Genomic DNA, 21,715 nt, shown 5'->3' with positions numbered 1-21,715 from the left:
AGGGTTAAATATACAGTATTTATGGACCAAGTCCATAGTCTTATAGGGTTAAATATACAGTATACAATTACCACATGACTCAGTATTTCCACCCTTAGGTATTTATGAAGAGAAATGAGAATCTATGTTTTCTAAAGGATTTATAAGCAAATATTCATACCACGTTTATTCACAATAGGCTGCAACTAGTCATACCCCAAATAGCTGTCGATTATGGAATGGATGAACAGATATGGGTTATCTGTCCAATGAAATGCTACTTAGGAATAAAAAGGGAACAAATGACTGATACATATAACCACATGGGTAAAACTTAAAAGCATTATCTTGAGCCAAAGAAGAAAGTCAGATACAAATATATATATATAAAGGTATATACAGATATATAGACAAAAATCAATATTAATATGTGGTGAGAGAAATCAGATCGAGGGTGATTTGGGGCTAGGCAGCAAAGAAACATAAAGGGATTGTCTAAGGTGAGGGATATTTAATATCAAGACTGATCTTACGGCAGTTACATGGGTATATTTGTCAAAGGTCCTGACTTGCACTCTTATAGCAGCTAATTACATCACGATATGCAAGTTATACCTTAAGAAAGCGTCGAAAACAGAAAGAAGACGCAGCCACAGCGGCCCAATATCCTTGCCATGTGAGGTCCATCCACTCTGTTTCTCAAACCTCAGAGTCTTTGTTTGTGTATGTTAAATATACTGGGATCTTCAACCCTCTCTCTCAGAGATTCTGATTCTAAGGTAAAGTATAGACTCAGCTGCATTTTATTATTTTATTATCTTATTATTTTAAGAGCTGCATTTAAAAAAAGTTTATTTATTTCTGAGAGAGAGAAAGTGACAAGGGGAGGGGCAGAGAGAGAGAGAGAGAGCGCACACGAATCCCAAGCAGGCTCCACGCTGTCAGCACAGAGCCTGACACAGGGCTCGATCTCAAGAACTGCGAGATCATGACGCGATCTCTCCAAAATCAAGAGTTGGAGGCTTAACCGACTGAATCACCCAGGCGCCCAAGGGCTGCATTTTTAATTAGTACCTCCAGGTGGTTCTGGATCTAGGTGGCTCCAAATTCACACTTGGAGAAGCATGTCACCAGACAGATGGAATTCTTGTTTCTCTGCCTTTGTCCCTGTTTCCCACACCTGTGATCTCCCTGCCTTCATCCCTCCAGATTCTCTCTCTCCTGCCTGGTTCAACTCTTTTGAGTTAATCCCTGCCCTTTGCTCTGAAATGTGCTTCTAATGAGCTTGAAGATGATACCACGAAACATCAAACCATTTTCCAATCGTTGGTAATTCTAAGTGGAAATTGTTCCAATTCTAAGTGTTGTCTCTTAAATTACATAGAAAGCTGCTTGTCACACCCTTTCTTCATAAACATTTCAAAGATGAGTAGTACGTATTTTGGTAACAGTTGGGTAAGCTTGAATTCTTAGCCTTTTCCAAGGAGATCTGAATTCCGATGTCTGTAGAAATAACCCCCAAATCCCTTCCAGATCATCAGCCGGGTTTGCTCTTTTGTTTTGCTTCCTGGCTGACATTTCATTTAATTATTCAATAAGAAAATACCTTGGCATTCTGCTTTGTATTTCACCTCTCAGTCTTCATTTTAAGGGCAGTTTTACAGGTTTAGTTCCTGAAAGAGAACTTACAATACTTGGCACACGTTAGATACTCGATAATATTGTTCGATTCTAACTCAACTGACAGGTCACAGAGCCAAACTCATTCATTCTCCACGTGCTGCCACATTATTCAAACTGATTTCTTTTTCGGTTATAAGTTTTGCAGAGAAATGGTACTAGCCTTTCCTTGGTAAATGATTCTGGCAGGACACAATTAGTCATGCCCTGGCAGTGAGGGAGCAGAACCATGGCTATGCCAGAAAATCCAGTCCATAAAATCATGTCTCTTTCAGGAATACATATATTTTTTGCTTTGAATACTCATCTCTCTCTCTCTTTTCCAGTCATCAGCGATAAAAGTGGTATTATTAGTGACATTTATAATGAAAAAATAAAATACAATGATAATAATAGCAGCTATGGGGGGGTGGAGGGGGAGGTTAAGATGGCAGAGAATTAGGGACACCTTAAGCTTGTCTCATCCCTCAAACAAAGGTAGGCAGTTATCAAGTCATTCTGAATGCCCAAGAAACCAACTGGAGGTCTGAGAGAACAAAAAATGCAAGTCTACTAGCAGAAAAGCGACCACCTTCTGGAAGGTAGGAGAAGCGCAGAGTCGTCTTGGGAGAGATATAGCTGTGGGTACGGCAGGGAGGGAGCCTGTTTAGGGAGGCTACCACAGAGTATTATAAGCAGTGGAGCACAAAATCTGACCTTCTAGAAGTCCGCTATAGTGGGGATGTGCCTGGCTTGAGGGTGCTCAGATGGCAAAGCAGGGAGGAATCTCAGGAGTGACAGTGTGGGTCTGAAGACCCCCGGGGTGGAAAGAAGGATGGGCGACGCCTGCGTGCTATGCTATTTCCAGGCACAGGAGCAAGTTACTAGGGCTGAGGGCAGCAAGCAAGGATTCCAGCCTTCGGCTCTGTTTTGACATAAACTCTGAACCACTTCTACAGGTGTGCCACCACTTTCCTTGCACAGGCGGGCAAAAGCCTGGCAAGACCCTCCTCCGGGAGAACAGAGCAGGTTCCCCCAGGGGAACTGAGTCCCTACAATTTGGAATTTTCTAATTCAGTTGCACGCCTGAGATAAAAAAAAAAAAAAAAAAGCTTGGAGACAGGCCGTGTGACTGCAGGATTCTGACAGAAACCAGGGACGCAAGGGGGTGATTGATTGTTCTTCTATGAGGGTTCCCTGAAGCATGGGGAACCCCATCTTTCAGCTCTAGGGCTAGGGAGCTGGGCGCCATCATATTTATTCTGCTCATCAGAGCGGACAGCCGTCAGGGAGCCAAACAGCGCCACCTAGTGGAGGCCAGAGATGTTTACACCAAGCCCCAACCCGCTGAAGCTTGGAATCGCATTTCCGCTGAAATAAATCAGCCTCAGAATCAGCACAGCAAGCACTTTCCCCAGAAAACCAGCACAAACCCCTTGCTCCCACCAAGTCTACAGAGGACAGACTGCTACCAAGCTATACCTCTAAAGGAAATAAGATCTAGCTTCCTGTTTACTTTTATTCTTTATTGTTTTATTGTTTTATTTTCTTATTTTTCTACTATTTTTATTTGTATATATTTTATATTATTTATTATTTTTTTATTTTCTTATTTTTATTTTATTTTAATTTTTGGAGCTAGATTTTTTTTTTTTAACAAGCAAACCAAAACACACCTAGGATTTTTTGCCTTTTTTTTTTTTTTTTTTTTTTTTTGTTTTCTTTGCTTTTTGTTTTTTCTTTCTTCTTTTTCTTTTCTGGAAAGAAAAACAAGATGGAAAAATTCACCTCAAAAGAAAGAACAGGAAGTAGAACTCATGGTTAGGGGTTTAATCAGTGCAAATATAAGTGAGATGTCTGAAGTCGAATTAAAAAAAATGATTATAAGGATTCTAGCTGGGCTTGAAAAAAGCATAGAAAATATCAGAGAATCTCTTTCTTCAGAGATAATAGAACTAAAATCTAGTCAGGCCGAAATTAGAAATGCTATGGCCAAGATGCAAACCTGAATGAGTGCAATGACAGCAAGAATGGATGAGGCAGAGGAGCGAATGAATGATAGAGCAGATAAAATTATGGAAAATAATGAAGGTGAAAAGAAGAGAAAAACAAAAATTATGGATCATGAAGGCAGACTTAGGGAACTCAGAAACTTATTAAAACATAATAACATTTGTATCATAAGAGTCCCAGAAGATGAAAGGAGAGAAAAAGGGGCAGAAGGTTTATGAGAACACATTACAGCTGAAAACTTTCCTAATCTGGGGAAGGACAAAGACATCAAAATCCAAAAAGCACAGAGAACTCCCATGAAATTCAACAAAATTCAGGATTCAACAAAAGTCAACCATTGCCAAGACATATCACAGTCAAATTCACAAAATACAAAGACAAGGAGAGAATCCTGAAAGCAGCAAGGGAAAAAAGTCCTTAACCTCCAAGGGAGGACAGACCAGGTTCACAGCAGACCTATCCACAGAAACTTGGCAGGCCAGAAGTGAGTGGCAGGATATATTCAACATGCTGAATAGGAAAAATATGCAGCCCATTTTTTTTTTTTTTTAAATCCAGTAAGGCTGTCATTCAGAATAGAAGGAGAGATAAAGAGTTTCCCAGACAAAAATGAAAGTTCATGACCACTAAGCCAGCCCTGTGAGAAATTTTAAGGGGGACTCTGTAAGTGGAGAAAAAAAAAAAAAATACCAAAAGCAACGAAGACTAGAAAGGACCAGAGAACATCACCAGAAACACCAACTCTACAGGTAATGCAATGGCACTAAATTCATGTCTTTCAGTAATCACTATGAATGTAAATAGAATAAATGCTCCAGTCAAAAGACACAGGGTAAAAGACACAGGCTGGATAAAAACAGCAACAACAACAACAACAACCCAAGATCCACCTATATGCTGCCTGCAAGAGACTCATTTTCCACCTAAAGACACCTTCAGATTGAAAGATAGAGAACAATCTATCATGCTAATTGGCATCAAAAGAAAGCCAGAATAGCCATACTTGTAACACACAAATTAGATTTTAAACAAAGACTGTAATATGAGATGAAGAAGGGCATTATATCATAATTAAGGGGTCCATCCATTGAGGTCTAACAGTTGTAAATATTTATGCCCCCAACTTCAAACACCCAAATATAGAAATCAATTAATAACAAATATAAAGAAACTCATTGTTAATAATACAATTGTAGGGGACTTTAACACCCTACTTACAACAATGGACAGATCATCTAAGCAGAAAATCAACAAGGAAACAATGGCTTTGAATGATGCGTTGAACAATGGCTTTGACTGAACAGATCTATTCGGCAAATTTCATTCTAAAGCAGCAGAATACACATTCTTTTCAAGTGTATGTGGAATTTCTCCAGAATAGACCACATACTGGATCATGAATCAACCCTCAACAAGTACAAAAAGATTGAGATCATACCATACATATTTTCAGATCACAACACTATGAAACTTGAAGTCAACCCTACGAAAAAAATTTGGAAAGCCCTCAAATACATGGAGGTTAAAGAACATCCTACTGAAGAATGAATGGGTTAACCAGGAAATTAAAAAAATAAATATAAAAAAATACATGGAAGCAAATGAAAATATGATGGTACGAACCCTTTGGGATGCAGCAGCAAAGGCAGTCCTAAGAGGAGAGTGCATTGCAACTCTGGCCTACCTCAAGAAGCAAGAAAGGTCCCAAATACACAACCTAAAGGAGCTAGAAAAGTAACAGCAAATAAAGCCTGAAACCAACAGAAGCAGGGATAGAATAAAGATCAGAGCTGAAATAAATGATATAGAAACCAAAAGCACAGTAGAATAGATCAACAAACTAATAGCTGGTTCTTTCAAAGAATAAACAAAAATGATAAACCCCTATCCAGATTTATCAAAAAGAAAAGAGAAAGGACCCAAACAGATAAAATCATGAGTGAAAGAAAGGGATCACAACCAACATCACAGAAATACAAACAATTATAGGAAAATACTATGAAAAATTATATGTCAACAAACTGGACAATCTGGAAGAAATGGACAAATTCCTAGAAACTCAGAAACTACCAAAACTTAAGCAGGAAGAAATGGAAAATTTGAACAGGCCCATAGCCAGCAAAGAAGTTGAATCAGTAATCAAAAATCTCCCAAAAACAAGAGTCCTGGGCCAGATGGCTTTCTAGGGTAATTCTACCAGACATTTAAAGAATGGGGACACTTGGGTGGCTCAGTCAGTAAGTGTCTGACTTCAGCTCAGGTCATGATCTCAAGGCTCGTGAGTTCAAGTCTCTCTCCGACCTCTGTGCTGACAGCTCAGAGCCTGGAGCCTGCTTCCGATTCTGTGTCTCCCTCTCTCTCAGTTTTTCCCCCATTCATGCTCTGTCTCTGTCTCTGTCTCTCTTTCTCAAAAATAAATAAACGTTAAAAAATTAATAAAAAAAAAAAGAGGACACTTGGGATGAGCACTGGGTGTTTTATGTAAGTGATGAATCACTGAATTCTACTCCTGAACTCATTACTACACTATAGGTCACCTAACTAAAATTTAACTTAAATTATATATATATATACATATATATATATATATATATGTATATATATATACATATACATATATATGTATATATATACATATACATATATGTATACATATATATGTATACATATATACATATGTATATACATACATATGTATATACATACATATACATATACACATATGTACATACATATATATACATATATACATACATATGTATACATATACATATACATATATATGTATACATATATATGTATATGTATATGTATACATATGTATATATATAACAATAATAGCAGCTACCATTTTCAGTATGTGTCCTGTATAACAATAATTTTTGAAAATAACCTTGAGCCAGGAGCTTTTAGAAAGTGGTTGATAATGAATTAATGTATTTCAGCCACGGAACAACTTTATTCGTAGGTCCTAGTATTATTATGTCCTTTTCATTTGTTTGGCAGAAGGAGAAACTGAGGCACAGAGAGGCTGGTTCGTTAGCTAAATTCACACAGGCCGTAATTGCTGGCACTGAGATTTACGTGGAGGTCATTTGATTCAAGATACTACAGTCAATCCCTCCTCTACACTCATTCTCCTGTGTGTGCTCGAGCGTTCCTTCAATCATTTCACGTCTTTTCATGACCACCAGCACGATCATGTTCATGGACTTTTCAGTAATTCAATATACAAAGTCATAAGCTAAAAATCTCATTCAAAAGAAGTTGGTAAAAAAAAAAAAAAGCGGCTGTTCATCTGGCCGCTTCCTCATTTCTGACCCTTTGGTAAAAACGGGGATAAACTACTTTATTCAAGACAAGGAGAAATTACTGATGTTTGTTGTGCACCATTCGAAGGTTTCCCTCTGTCTCTCAATCTCTCCCTCCTTCCCTCTCTCCTTCCCTCTCTTCCTCCTTTTTCCTTCTACATCATTCTTTGTCCCTTCCGCCGTCCTTCCTTCTGTAGCAGGAAGAATAGCATTCGTTTTTTGGTGTCAAAGGGCTTCTACAGACGACCATGCTCTCTGAGGCAAATGAACAGAAGTGAAAGTGGAAACTGCCCAGATAAATCAGGTTTAGATCCCCACAGAGGCCGTCATTAGGCCGAACAGGTGCTGTGGTTCATAGAAGAACGCAAACTTCGGCTCAAATGACTCACAGAGCGGAGTCTGGAAAAATCAGGAATTATTCTGAGGAAGTGGTAATGTGTTTATAGCAAGCACGTTAGCTGTCCACCATTTATGGGAACTCAGGCCATTAATCTGTGGCACGTGGTAGGTCCACAGCCTGGATTTGCCGACCAAACGTGAGAATGGAAGCTGGTAGCTGCAAATTACTTGCTTCCTTAGTTGTTATTGTCATTGCTGGTTTTAGCTCTTTTAGCTGAAAATACTACTGAACTGTATGGTCCATTTCTTATGTTGAAAAAGTGGCAAAAGAAGATGTGACTTTAACTGAGAGCGCTCGGATGGGACACTTTCCTTCCTGATACATTGTTCCGAATCTTCTGGTAGCCAGGACTGGTAGAAGACTACAGAAATTAATCCAATTAGCAAATAAAAGATGAGTTTCAAAACTAGAAAATATATTTGACAAAACTCAATTCCTCTTCCTAGCCGAAAGTTCCCAGTGAAGTATAAATAGAAATTCCTCAGTAAGTCGAAGGAGTCGTGTGAAAGATTCTCCGGCTGTAATTACGATCAACAGTAAAATACTGCATACTTGCCCTTTAAAAGTGGGACAAAAGACAGGATACCGGCTCCTCTCCCTTCTATTCAGCAGGGAGCTGCAGGTGGTATGGAATAAAATAAAGCAAAAAGAAAAAGGGAAAACGAAACACGAAAGCATAAAACTGGGAAAGTAGAAGCGAAACCGTATTCAGCTGCAGGTGACGTAAGAGCGCAGTTAGAAAATCTTAACTAATCTGAACAAAAATTGCTAGATCTAATGAGGAAAAGTGGAAAAGCATCGGGACGTCAGGTAGCATAAAAAAAAAGCAATTGTTTACCTTATGCTAACCAAAAATGCTTAGGAAACAGAAGTTTTAAAATATGAGATGATTGCTATAAAAAACAAAAGTAATACGAGACAATCTGAACAAGAGACCAGCAAGATCTTCACGTTGAAAATCACAAAACTTAAGGAAACGTAAACAAACGAGAGGTATTGCCTACTTTATACATAAAAGACGCCATATTGTTAAGCTGGAAGTTCCCAAATTGAACTCTATATTGATTAAGTTCCAAGGAAAATCCCAGCAGACTCTTTATTAAAAAATGACAGGTTGGTTTTAAAATTCCTATAGAAATACAAAGTCCCTACAGTAGCCTAAGGTATTTAAAAAGAATAGTGAGGCTGGAGGGCTGACATTACACAATTTTCGGATTTCAACAGAGCTACTGTAATCCAGACAATGCGGTATTGGCATAAGGATTGGAAATGATGCATCACAAGAATAAAGTACAGAAATAGACCACACTGTATGTAATCTAATCACTTTTGACATAGGTTCTAGTGCCAACCAATGAGAAAAGAAACATTTTTTTCAGTAGTTGCTGGGTCATTACTGGGAAATTACTAGTAATTTCGCTGGGACAACTGGATATCAATTTTGAAAAAAAAAAAACTTGATGTACTTCTTAAACAAGGCATAAAAGCACACTTGAGGTGTGTTGCAAATCTAAAAGCAAAAACTAAACTGTAAAAGCTCTTAGAAGAAGATAGAAGATAATATTTTTACAAATTTGGGATCGACAACTATAAAAGAAAAAATATATTTATACAATATTTATATCTTTATACCTTTATAAAGGTATAAAGGTATAAAGGAGGCTTTATAAAATAAAAAAAAAAAAACTTGTGGTCGTCAACAACGCCATTAAGAAAATAAAAAGGCAAATCACAGATACGAAAATATTTCAACCGATATCTAGTAAAGTACGTATGACTAGGCGCTTTCAACATATAAGTAATAGTAAGACATACATTTTTTAAAATAACTTCTTTTTTTTTTAATATGAAATTTATTATCGAATTGGTTTCCATACAACACCCAGTGCTCATCCCAACAGGTGCCCTCCTCAATGGCCATCACCCCCTTTCCCCTCAGCGTGGATGGAACTGGAGTGTGTTAAGACATACAATTAAATTTAAAATGAGCCAAACACTTGGAGAGTCACTTCACAACAGAGGGTACAGGAAGGGCCAATAAACAGGTGAAAAGAGGCTCAATATTGTTTATCATCAGAAAAATGCAGAATAAAACCCTCGTGATCGACTGCTAAACACCTGTTAGATTGGCTAACATTAAAGAGACCAACAAAAGCAAATGTTGGAGAGGAGGGGCCATCAGATCTTTCATACATTGCCGTTGGGAGTTTATAACATTACAACTGTCAAAAACTTAGGCAATGTCTCTACTTGGGACTCTCTCTCCATCTCTCTCTGTCCCTCTCCTGCTCCAAATAAATAAATAAATAAACTTAAAACTCAGGCAATTTCCTAAAACCCTATAAGACTACCGTCCTATTTTTAGGTAGTTGCTCAAAATAAAAGAAAATATAGGTCTGTGCAAAGACTTGCCTTCGTCTTGTTCCTTGAAACTTTATTCAGAATAGCAAATTACTGAAGGTAGCCCAAATGTCCATCAATTAATAGAAGGGATACGCAATTGTGTTCTATGAACACAGTGGAGCTCACGGACACATGTAACAGAGGTACACCTCACAAACATGTTGCTGAGTGAAAGAAGCGAAACGGGAAGGAGTGCTTACTTGATAATTCTTTTTCTACGAAGATCAAGAACAGGTAAAATGAGGAGTGCCTGGCTGGCTCAGTCGGGTGGCGTGTGCGACTCTTGATCTCGAGGTGGTGAGTTCGAGCCCGGTGTTGGGTGTAGAGAGTACGCAAAAGTAAAATCTTAGGGAAAAAGAAAAGAAAAGAAACAGGTAAAATGAATGTATTGGAACCGAGAAAACGACAGCGTCTGGCGGTGGCATTGGCTGGAAAGGTACAAGAGAAAATTTCTGGGTGATAGCAGTGCTCTGTATCTTGTCAAGTCTCACCAAACTGCATCCTGAAGATTTGTGCATTTTTATTGAGCATAATTATAACTCGAGTGAAAAGAAACTGGAAACTATGTTGCAAAGCAGGTGTTCTCAATGATTACTGGTTTCAGCATAAATTAGCGCAACTCATTTGGTAAACAACATTGCTATCTTTACAACACCCTCTTAAGACTATTCACGTCTTAGGTCCCAGAGGTTCTACTCAATAAATGGATACTAATAGAATACATTTTGCAGGATGCCTGGGGGGCTCAGTGGATTAGCGTTCTTTTCTTGATTTTGGCTCAGTGTCTGAACTCAAGGGTCGTGAGATCGAGCCCTGGTGCTGGGCGTGGAGCTTGCTTAAGTTTCTCTCTCTCCTCTTCTCTCTGCCCCTCCCCTGCTTATGCACATGCATGCGTGCGCTCTCTCTCTCTCTCAAAAAAAAAGAGGAAACACATTTTTCACTTTTAAGATGGGGTGGGGGGAATCTTTTTGTACAAAGCTGCTTTCACTCCTCATTTGAAATAAAACTTAAAAACATGTTCAATCGTAAAGAGGTGCTCAAATAAAATATAATGCGTTTATTAAATATACTAGATAATTATTTAATGACCGTAGATAGAGCTAATGTGGTAAACAAAGGCAAAAGAAAACAAATAAATTTCCTTACAACTTACAGCCCACTGACGAGTCTTTGAGACAAGGGAGAGTGACTGTCCACTAAGGAGCTCAGTTGCCTTGATGTTGACACTTTGCTACGGTCAAAAGGCAGTCTTAGCCCGATCCCCCAGGATCCTGTAAGTCTACTGTAACATATGAAAATTCCTTTGGAAACTTCCTTTATCTCTACTCTCCAAATACATGTTAGCAATCATCCTCCAAGCGTATGGCCCCCTGATACACATCTGAAGGGTCTCATGACTAAGGTTTTACTAGACAGCACTAAATGACCCCTAACAACAGCTAGTCCCTCAAGGTCCTGGAAACCTTGCTTCCAAGTTCCTTAGAGACTTATGCTGTCCCTGACCCCTTGCCAACTTAAAGGCATATAATCATTCACTCCTCATGACCCCCGTGCAGCTCCTTCTGCCCACGGGTCCTGTCCCTGTGCTTTCATAAACCCACCTTGTTGCACCAAAGACGTCTCAAGCATTCTTTCCTGGCTGTCTCTGAACCCCAATTTCCATATCAAAGCCCTCAAAATGTTTCTGAAAACTACATCATAACATGAAGGCACACTTAGGATATCACATTAAGTGGGGAAAAATTGTCGGGAGGAAGAATCATATATGCCAGTGGTCTTCATTCCAGAATAGGCAATGATTTTCCAAGAAATACATAGACACATAAGTAGTTTTTAAGAAATCAGATTCTAGATCTTTGACTCCTAACATTGATATGACCTGAGAGTTTCTAGCCTCAAGCTGGTTCTCCTGTTCTAACTCTACAAAAGGCAGGTCTGCCTCTCCCCTCTTCTAAATCTTAGTAGGATGTAGGGTATGCAGGAACACTTGATCACATTGACATTGGTGTTGGCAAAGATATTGTTGATAAAGAAGCAGTTCCTTTCCCAAGAGCAATTCACCTCTGCAAATGTGTTAGGTTTTACTTCTTTGCTTTCAAAAAACTAGGAAAGAAGCTACTTGAATTGTTAGGGGGTAGATGATTAAAAATAACTTTTCTGGATCTATCACTATGTGATTTGTGACACACAGCTGCAGAAAGAATTAAAAGAATTGAATAGCATTATATAAACAGTTTTTCGATGCGTTGTATAAACATGGTTTTTTCAACACGGTTGAATAATAAATGGAAAATAACTGATGCTGAGTTTTGTTTCATCTGTCAATAAATAATCATCACTGGGTGTATGAATTAGAAAATTCCATTCATGTCATTAAGAGATTCATTGCTAATAAAATTTGGTTTTAATGCTTAACAATTATTCATTAAAGTTTTAATCTATTTACAATCCTTTGACCAATTATATACTAATAAAAATTACAGTGAAATCCCTGAAAAATTATAAGAAAATGAAACTTGGGGCACCTGGGTGGCTCAGTCGATTAAGTGTCTGACTTTGGCTCAGGTCATGATCTTACTGTTTGTAACTTCAAGTCCTGCGTCGGGCTCTGTGCTGACAGCTAGCTCAGAGCCTGGAACCTGTCTTTGGATTCTGTGTCTCCCTCTCCCTGTCCCTCCCTGCTCTCTCTCTCTCTCTCTCTCAAAAATAAAACATAAAGAGAAATTTAAAAGAAAATGCAACTTGATCATCACAAAATGAAAACGATTTAAATTTCAAGTGCCTCCCTTGCAGTTGTTTAAAATTACGATAAAAATATTATATGTTGGCCTAAAAGTTTGTTCATATTTATGGAGTTTTGCACAGTTTGTCTGGGACCATAGAGTCAAAAACTATTTTAAGCAACTTAAAGATCTAACTACAATTCTACTTGTAAAATATCTTAAATAAATAAGCCAAAAAAGTATGATCTTCAAAAAGACTGGAAAGATTACTCTAAAATGCTAATGATTATATTTGGACACTAGAAATAAAAATTTTCTCTCTTTTGCTATGCATTGGTTGTATATTTTCCTTAATGACTTTATCAGCTTGAATTACTCTTGTAATGAAAATGCACTTAAGACTTTTAGAAATAATTAGGTGTAAATTTAAATATTTAAGTAATGATTAGGTGTAAATTTAAGCCCAATGACTACTGGGGTGCCTGGATGGCTCAGTCAGTTGAACATCCAACTCTTGATTACGGCTCAGTTGTGATCTCACGGTTTGTGAGTTCGAGCCCTGCATTGGGCTCTGCACTGACAGTGTGGAGCCTGCTTGGGATCCTCTCTCTCCCTCTCTGTGCCCCTCCCCTGCTTGTGCTCTATCTCTCTCTCAAAAAATAAGTAAATAAACTTTTAAACCTAATGACTATTGAGTAAACGCCCTAGAAATCTTCTTATGGGGCAAATCCACAAGTTTGAGTATTTCAATTTTGTAATAACCATCTCAGCAGCCCCCAGACCCCACCTCACTTTTTGCTGATCACAGGCTTTGGGGCAGTGGCATCAGGGACTTTGCTGGCCGTAAGACTCTCGCCTGTCAATTAAGACGCTTTGGTGTTTGCCACTTTTTCCCTTTTTATCCAACATAATCCATCAAAAACCAATTGGGTTGTTTATGAAAATTCAAATTCAGTCTTGTCCTCACCTCAACGTCCTTCACAAAGCTCTGATATTCTTGTCTCTCACCAAAGAAGCTTGACTCACAAGGTTGCACAACTGTTAGCAGCCAAGTTAATCAGAATTGGGATCTAATTTGGTTCTCTGTTTTCTGAATTCCACCACCCACAGAGTGAGAGAAGAAATCTGGAAGGGGGAGGAGAGTATTAACAAGTGAATGGGATGAGGTCATTACACAATAGGATTTTCAGGCCTGCAAATCTCAGATCTGGAGGTTTAGCACTTTGTACCAAAGGAAGAAGGACTCTGGCAGCTTGGGCAGGATCTTCAAATAGGGTTGAGAGGCCAGTAGCTCTGTGCTTCAAGCCCAGGGGAACCCTAGCCGGGGAGACTTTTAGGATAAATGGGGAATTAAATGCTCAAGGGAGAAAAGAAAAAAAATTGGCCAACACTAGAGGGCACCATACTTTCACGGCTCTTCTGCCAAGTGGAGGGCCAAGCCCTTGAACTCTGGAAGACTGTTGCTTCAAAATAAAAAATAAAAAATAAAAAAATCAATCAATCAATCAGATAACAAAGGAGGAGCTGTGGAGGAGATAATTGATCCCTCAGTTTCTTGTATGAAGTAAAGGAGACATAGAATAAATAGGTCGGTGAAGGAACATTAAATCAGTTCTATTAGAATAACATGACCCCTGGACACTATATTCTTATCCCCACTCGCAGTGAGTTCCACACGGTGTCACATTTCTGAAGTCTTTAGTGTGCTAAAGGGATTATATATTTAAACAGGTGTCTTTTTTTCCGAACGTGAAGAAAGTCTGCCACCAACTTTTGTGTTTCTGAAAACAGAAGATAAAAGGTAAGTACATTGTAAAAGCAAGGAAATAACCATTTGGCTTTGACACGTAGAAGGAAAGGACAATCATTCCATCTTCCAACGCCCAGGGAGGTAGGAGTCCACCAGGCTGGCCCATCCTCACGTCCCTGACCTTCACACAGGTCTTCCTTTATGGGGCTAGAGGAACATGTTACTCTCTTCAATAATAGCCACATTAGTAGGGACCACTTTTTCATGCCTCACCAGTAGAGCCCTTCATTACAAAGCAGCAAAAAAGGAGAACGGCATGTCCTTGCAGACTACTGGAAGAATGTTCCCTAAGCAGGAATGTCACTTGGTACAGTAACACCAACCAATCACTTGGCCCAAATTTTCCCACAGATGAAGAGATACTCAAGGCCAACGGAACGCGATAATAGGGGGCCTTTTGAAAATTCCAAAAAGTTGTTAAAACGTGATCCAGACATCATTTCCCAAACCCCTTAGATGCACAACTCAAGAGAATGGTCTCTTAAATCCACAAAATCTGCGACTTGCATTTCCTGGGTGTGGATTTAGGATACTTCCCCTGGAGGAGACTCAAATATGGCAACGTCTGCTGTCTCAGTGCCACAGCTTTCTGAAACTCACTATGACATGTCTTAGAAAACTCTGCGTCCTATCTTCTCTGTCCAGGATAGTCACATTATACTCTCTCTATCTCTTGCTCAACGTGGTAGAACCAAAATACAACATTCCTCACCAACGTGTAAAGTTCCTGTGCCTCCAAATATTTCCCATGTCTCATTGAAATACTGTGACCAGTCCCCGCAAGATCACTAGTCGTTACCTGGTCTCTGAAGTCCCTGAGGGTGTGGGGCTGTCTGCTGTCTTCAAGTCCTGGGAGCTTCAGATTAATTCTAGCTCTTAGAGGCTGCTGTCAGGAAAGCATGCTCTGTCCCAGCCAGCCCACAAGGTGTTGCAACCAGAAATTTCTCAACTCGAGGCAGATTAATCATGGCTTCAGATATGACAGATGCCACCCAGGCAACCTCGTTAGGTGAGTTCTTAGCCAGAGATGAAAAAAAAAAGTGTGAATGGATTAAAACCCCACTCCTCCAAGCCCGTCCCTAGGTTCTGTGCCTCAAGACTCAGATCGATTGGAAGCTCCTCAGCAGAACATAGATTCTCCACCCGGGAAATAATTCCACCCAAGGATGGTTGCCGTGACCCAGTCCTACAAACATCTCCGTAAAATGCCTAATCCCCCTGCATCATTAATTGTGATGCTTGTGGTGCTGTTCATTCCCAATTCCTGCTTTGGTTTTCCTAAATTCGCTCTGCCTTCTTATGTAAACCGAATATCAGAACTGGCCGGAAACACAGAAAACGTATGTACGTCTTTCAACTGAAGCTTAGAAACACAGCGTCTCATTCAAGCTCTCCAGCCAGCCCAAGGCAAAGCCAGGGGCCTTCCTTCCCTCCAACCAGTCTCCTTCCTAGTGAACAATCCTCTTCTCCAGTGAAGAGCTCCTGTGTCCACACTGGGTGGAGGGTTGGTGGTACGGAACCTGCAGGGAATTTTCAGAATATTCGACCTGCGTGGGCTCCTGCTTTCTGTTTTCACAATTATGGGGGTGCAGATCTAATTTGATGACATTAAACCAAGTAAACCTTTCAAGTGATGCAAACACTAACATTTTGCAGCTTAAAAGTCATCTGAAGAGGAGAGAGAGTATTCCTGGGTTAGCTCCTAAATTTTCACCATTGGTTCAGGCATGTTCTTGGCCACTCAGAGCACGGGAGATAGTTGCAAATGCACCAGCAACGGAACTTGCATTTTAGTTCGGCAGTCAAGACTTAGTGGCATGATTTAAACACCTTCAAGTCTCTTTGGGTTGTTTCCATTAATAACTGGCTTGGACTCAGGGGCCCCTGGGTGGCTCAGTTGGTCAAGCATCTGACTTTGGCTCAGGTCTTGAGCTCACGGTTCATGATTTCGAGCCCTGTGTTGGGCTCTGTGCTGACAGCTCGGAGCCTAGAGCCCGCTTCGGATTCTGTGGCCCCCTTCTCTCTCTAGCCCTCCCCTGCTCATGCTCTGTCTCTTTCTCTCTCTCAAAAATAAATAAACGTTAAAAAAAATTTTTAATAATTAGTTTTTGACTCAATTTGATTTAAAATTGTAGTTAGGATTGGTTTGCTTCTGTTACTATAATTAATTATTAATATTAATTAAATTTATATAATTATATAATTATAAATTTATAAATTATAAAATTATAAATATTAATTAAAATGTTTTGTATTTTGATTTGCTTTATTAGAAAAGTTTTATAGCCCTATGTTTTTATTTTATTTTTCTAAAGTTTTATGTATTTATTTTGAGAGAGACAGAGAGAGAGAATGGGGGAGGGGCAGATAGAGAGGGAGAGAGGGAATCCCAAGCAAGCTTCACGGCTGTCAGCGCAGAACCCGACGTGGGGCTCGATTCTGCAACCCTGGGATCATGACCTGAGCCAAAATCAAGAGTCAGACACTCAACTGACTGAGCCACCCAGGCGTTCTTATATCCCTATGGTTGTAATAGACAATACCACTTACCAAGTAATTTTTTCTACTAGTATGCCATTTTGAGTCTGGAAAAACAAAACCAACTGGGAAGATGGTTCATGTGTTGGCAATATATAAACAACTGGAATCTATTCTATGCTAGAAAATCAGATAATCTTAGGCAAGAAGAAGTGGAAAGGTGAAGTGTTCAAGCTTGGTTGATCTCGAACTATTTTACTAAAGGTTTTCTGCAGGGTCTCCTTCATGCAAGGGAAATCCAAATCATTGTCATTTGGAGACTTACAGGGAATAAGTTATTCATCCCTATAAGGGTCTTTTGTGGTTTTGTTTATTCTTGTTTAACTTTAACCTTTGTCTCGGATCCCCACTCCAACACATTTGACCTCCTTTCTACTTTAAGCTTGTAGGGTTTTTAACATCCTGTTGTAAAGTAGATAGCATACAACCTTTCCATATGGTATTTTGCAATAAAGCTCATCCTTTTTCCCACTTTTCTCTACATTATACTCATGAACAGCACTGGCTGCTTAGAATACGAGAACAGGTACAGAATGACAACGTAGGACCCCTTGTTTAAAAATGATTGAGGATTTTGGGGTGCCCGGGTAGCTCAGTCAGTTAAGCGCCAGCTTCGGTTCAGGTCATGATTTCACAGTTCATGGGTTCGAGCCCCACTTTGGGCTCTGTGCTGACAGCTCAGAGCCGGGAAGCTGCTTTGGATTCTGTGTCTCCCCCTCTCTCTATCCCTCCCCTGCTCACTTCTTTCTCTCTCAAAAATAAATCAAAAACTTAAAAAAAATTTTTTTAAATGATTGAGGATTTCAAGACACAGACAGCAGAGCAGTAAACAGTGTGAGAACCTTCTAGATCCTGTGTGTCGCATCTGTGATACACCTGTCAAGTCAGCCCTGCTTGTGAGAACATAGCATGTTGCAGTCTGCACCTGCTGTGTTGTTTTTCTTACCGTCCTACAAAACCTCACAATATCCGCTTTTTAAGTATCTTGTCCCCACCCCCCGCCTTCGAGTCATTTCCTCAACTCCCCCATTGTTAAACCCATTAGCCCTTATACTCCCCATTGTGGAACTGTGTGAGAATTTCTTTGAGATATATTTCTAGGAATGAGATCTGTTGGTCACAGGCCATGTAGTTGCCCCACTTTACTACACGCTGCCAGATTGTTCTAGAATAGGCTGTGTACTCCCATCAACAGTGCGGAAAGTACCCATTTCTCTACCTATTTTGCTAGTTGTGCCGTTGTAAACATCTCTGTCAATCTGTCATTTCTTTATTCGTCTCGTCGATGATTTGACTCAATGAGCAGAAATCCAACTCTGTTTGCGTGTCTACTTTTACGTTAACATCTGTGCTTTGGCGATCTTCTTTAAACTTCTTCCCCAATCCCTAGGTCACAAAATAACAGGGCAAAGATGCTTTCCCTTGGCAGAGGGGGTGGGGCCTTTCTTGCTCTCTGGCTTCTCCTTCCTGACTTAGGCTGGAAGGTAGGTGGTGTTCCAGGAACACATCCTCCCTCTTTCATCAAGGTTTCTAAAAGCTCCAGGGTGTCAGCGCAGAGCACGGGAAAGAACAGAATAATTAATTCCTGCTTGACTCATGCTGTAAGCTCTTACTGGTAGTGAGTGTGTTTATCCAGCAACCGTGTTCTGGGTGTTAGAGAGGTCTTAAAGGGAATGCATCTTCACCGTGCAGTGGAGCTGGGTCCCCAGTCTGGACACATTTGAAAACCTGTGCCTTCAGAGGGTTTTGGGGGCAATGACAAGACTCTATTACAGTATACTGGTAGTATACTGGTTACATGCCATTATACATTTGTTTGAACGGCTACAATGCACAACACCAAGAGTCAACCCTAATATAACCTATGGACTCATGGTGATAATGATGCGTCAAAGTAGGCTCATCAGTTGTGACAAACGGACCACTCTGGTGAGGGCACAATAAAGAGTGGAGACTATGCACTGGTGGAGACAGGTGATATATGGGAAATCTCCTCACGTTCCTCTCAATTTTGCTGTGTACCTAAAACTGCTCTAAAAACATTGTCTTAAAAACAAAAACAAAAACAAAAAACTCTATGCTTTTAATTCTGAGCCAGGAATTTGGCATCGTTTCCTCAATGAGATTATATGCCTTGGTGTTTGCATAATGACTGGTATTGTTTCGATTTGTTGCTTTAGTGTTCTGTCCCCTGGGCTTTGCATTTTTATGGGCCCGTTGCTAGGGACCTAGGCTATCTGTGAGGTTCGAGATTTCTATTTTAGGGTATGTAATCTTCCAAAGTTGTGCACTGAAACCTTTTGTATGCGCTTGTGTGTATATGCACCTGGTATCTTGAATGGCTGGAGTATACTGGAGATGATGAGTCACAGGGCAATGAGACCTATGGACAAGACAATCACCAAAACTCCCTCCCTCTGTGATGACGGTAGTCATTCATTAAGGCATGCGGATTTTCCCAGGGAGGGGTGTTTCATTTGAAAGGCCTGAAGACCTTACGGTATTTTGTTGAATCTAAGATGCCCTCGTCTATAAATCGTACCTTTCATTAAATTCTGTACTCCTGGGAAAGAAAAACAACTCCAGCTGTACTTGTAAGACATCTAAGTAGGAAGCATTCTGAGTACAGAGATGCGAAAACGTAAACAAAACACAGCAAAACAAAACATTTTGAAATCAATGAAGTATCATTTGTTATAATACGGCCACACTGAATTAAAGTGCGAGATTTGAACCACAAGATCTTTGCAAGGATTTGCGTCATGATTCAGAGGTAACTACAGGTTAAAACACTCGCATACTTTGATCTGTCATGAGGTGAGGTCCCCTGGGATTCTGCAAGCCCCAAAGAGCTCTTTTTAAAATTTTGTCGGGGTCTTAAAAGGCCATAACTACTGGGAAAAAGAGTCCTGAGGCCAACCTGTTAACTCAAATTGTCACCCAAACCCTGCTCAGTAGATATTATAATGTCCATTTTAGAGGTGAGGAAACTGAAATTCAGAGACGCTATAATGTACTTGGAGAACTAGCTGATGGAGGACAAATAACATGGCATTAACCCCTCACTGGGACATTTAATTCCTGGAGTCCCAAATGCCTGAATGGTCCTACTATGTAGATATTTGATATTTCGTTATAGGTCTCATAGCCCAAAGGGCCATTTGTACACACAGTCCATATGCTTTGGAATATGGAAAAAAATTATAATTCAGTCCAAATGGAGTTTCTAAGTCAATGTTTATCCCTGTTTGTGTTATTATCCAACAAGCTAGATGTACAGATGGGTCCAAGTCTTTCCAATTTATAAAATGGAAAGAGGCAACAAGAACAAAAGAATTCCTCTTCTACTCAAAATATTTTAGCTACAAACTAGTTGTCTATGGCACCTGTCTTTACAGACAACTTGGGAATTAATATTTTTTAATGTCTATTTATTTTTGAGAGACAGAGTGCAAGCAGGGGAGGGGCAGAGAGAAGGAGAGACACAGAATAGGAAGCAGGCTCCAGGCTCTGAGCGGTCTTCACAGAGCCCTACGCGGGGCTCAAACCCATGAACCATGAGATCATGACCTGAGCTGAAGTTGGACGCTTAACCAACTGAGCTACCCAGGCACCCCAGGAATTAATATTTGTAAAGGAGGCCAACATTACCTGGAAACCAAAGCCAGAAAAGGACATTACTACAAAAAAAGAAAAAACAAAACAAAACAAAACAAACAAAAAAAAACACCAAAAACCCTATAGGCCAATATTCCAGATGTTAGATGCAAATATTATCAACTAAATATTTGCAGACTGAATTCAGCAGCACATTAAAAGGATCATTCACCATGATCAAGTGGAATTTATGCCTGGGATGCAAGGATGATTCAACATACACAAATTCATCAATGTGATAATACCACACTAACCTATGATCATCTCAGTAGATGTAGAAAAAACCTGACAAAATTCAACATCGTTTCATAGTAAAAACATTTACAAAGGCATTAGTATTGAAGAAGAAATACGGCTGTCTCTATTTACAGATAACATGCTTTTTATATAGAAAATCCTAAAGACTCAACCAAAAAACTGTTAGATGTAACCAACAAATTCAGTAAGTTGAAGGATACAAAATTAACATACAAAAATTCTATTCATTAACAATGAATTATCCAAAAAATAAGTAAATAAAAGTAAAATCAATTCCATTTACAATAACATCAAAAACAATAGACTAGGAATTAATCTAACCAAGTAGGTAAAAGATCTCTATTCTGAAAACCATAAGACAATGATAAAAGAAATCAAAGAAGGCAGAAATAAATGGAAAAGTACCCAATGTTCATGGATTGGAAGAAATAATATTGTTAAAAGATCAATACCAGCATAAGCCATCTATAGAGTCAATGCAATCCCTATGAAGACTCCAATGGCATTTTTTATAGAAGTAGAAATAACAATCCTGAAATTTATATGGAGCCACAAAAGACACCAAGTAGCTAAAAAAATCCTAAGAAAGCAGGAGGCATCACACTTCTCTATTTCAAACTCTACTGTAAAGCTATAGTCATCAAAATAATGTGATACTGGAGAGAAACAGAAGAATAGAGCAATGGAACAGATGAGAGCTCAGAAATAAACCCGAGTATATACAGTCAACTAACATTTGACAAAGGAACCAAGAATATTCAACGGAGAAAAGGCAGTTTCTTCAATAAATGATGCTGGGAAAATTGGATATTCATATGTAGAAGAATAAAACTACATCTCTATCTTACACATTCACAAAAATTAACTCACAATAGATTAAAAACTTGAATGTAATACCTGAAACCATGAAATTGCTAAAAGAAAATATGGGAAAAATTTCCTTGATGTGGGTCTTGGCAATGAT

General features: G+C 39.3%; 1 protein-coding gene across 3 annotated transcripts in view; it reads right to left on the bottom strand.

Annotated features, from left to right (window-relative positions):
• The window catches only part of LIPK (lipase family member K), a 49,312-nt gene extending 34,091 nt beyond the window's left edge, over positions 1-15,221 (bottom strand). For 2 of the 3 annotated variants that reach the window (XM_045439469.1, XM_045439468.1), the window contains exons 1-2: positions 15,098-15,221; positions 9,966-10,110 (exon numbers count right to left, since the gene is read on the bottom strand). The gene's annotated coding sequence lies outside the window, so the exon portion shown is untranslated. The remainder of the gene's footprint in view (positions 1-9,965; positions 10,111-15,097) is intronic. The other variant, XM_045439472.1, reaches the window with a different exon arrangement.
• Between the last annotated feature and the right edge of the window lie 6,494 nt (positions 15,222-21,715).

Source organism: Leopardus geoffroyi, chromosome D2, assembly GCF_018350155.1.
Source record: "Leopardus geoffroyi isolate Oge1 chromosome D2, O.geoffroyi_Oge1_pat1.0, whole genome shotgun sequence".
Classification (NCBI taxonomy): Eukaryota; Metazoa; Chordata; class Mammalia; order Carnivora; family Felidae; genus Leopardus; species Leopardus geoffroyi.
The sequence above is the reverse complement of the archived record's forward strand: the minus strand, read 5'-3'. Positions and strand labels throughout refer to the sequence as shown.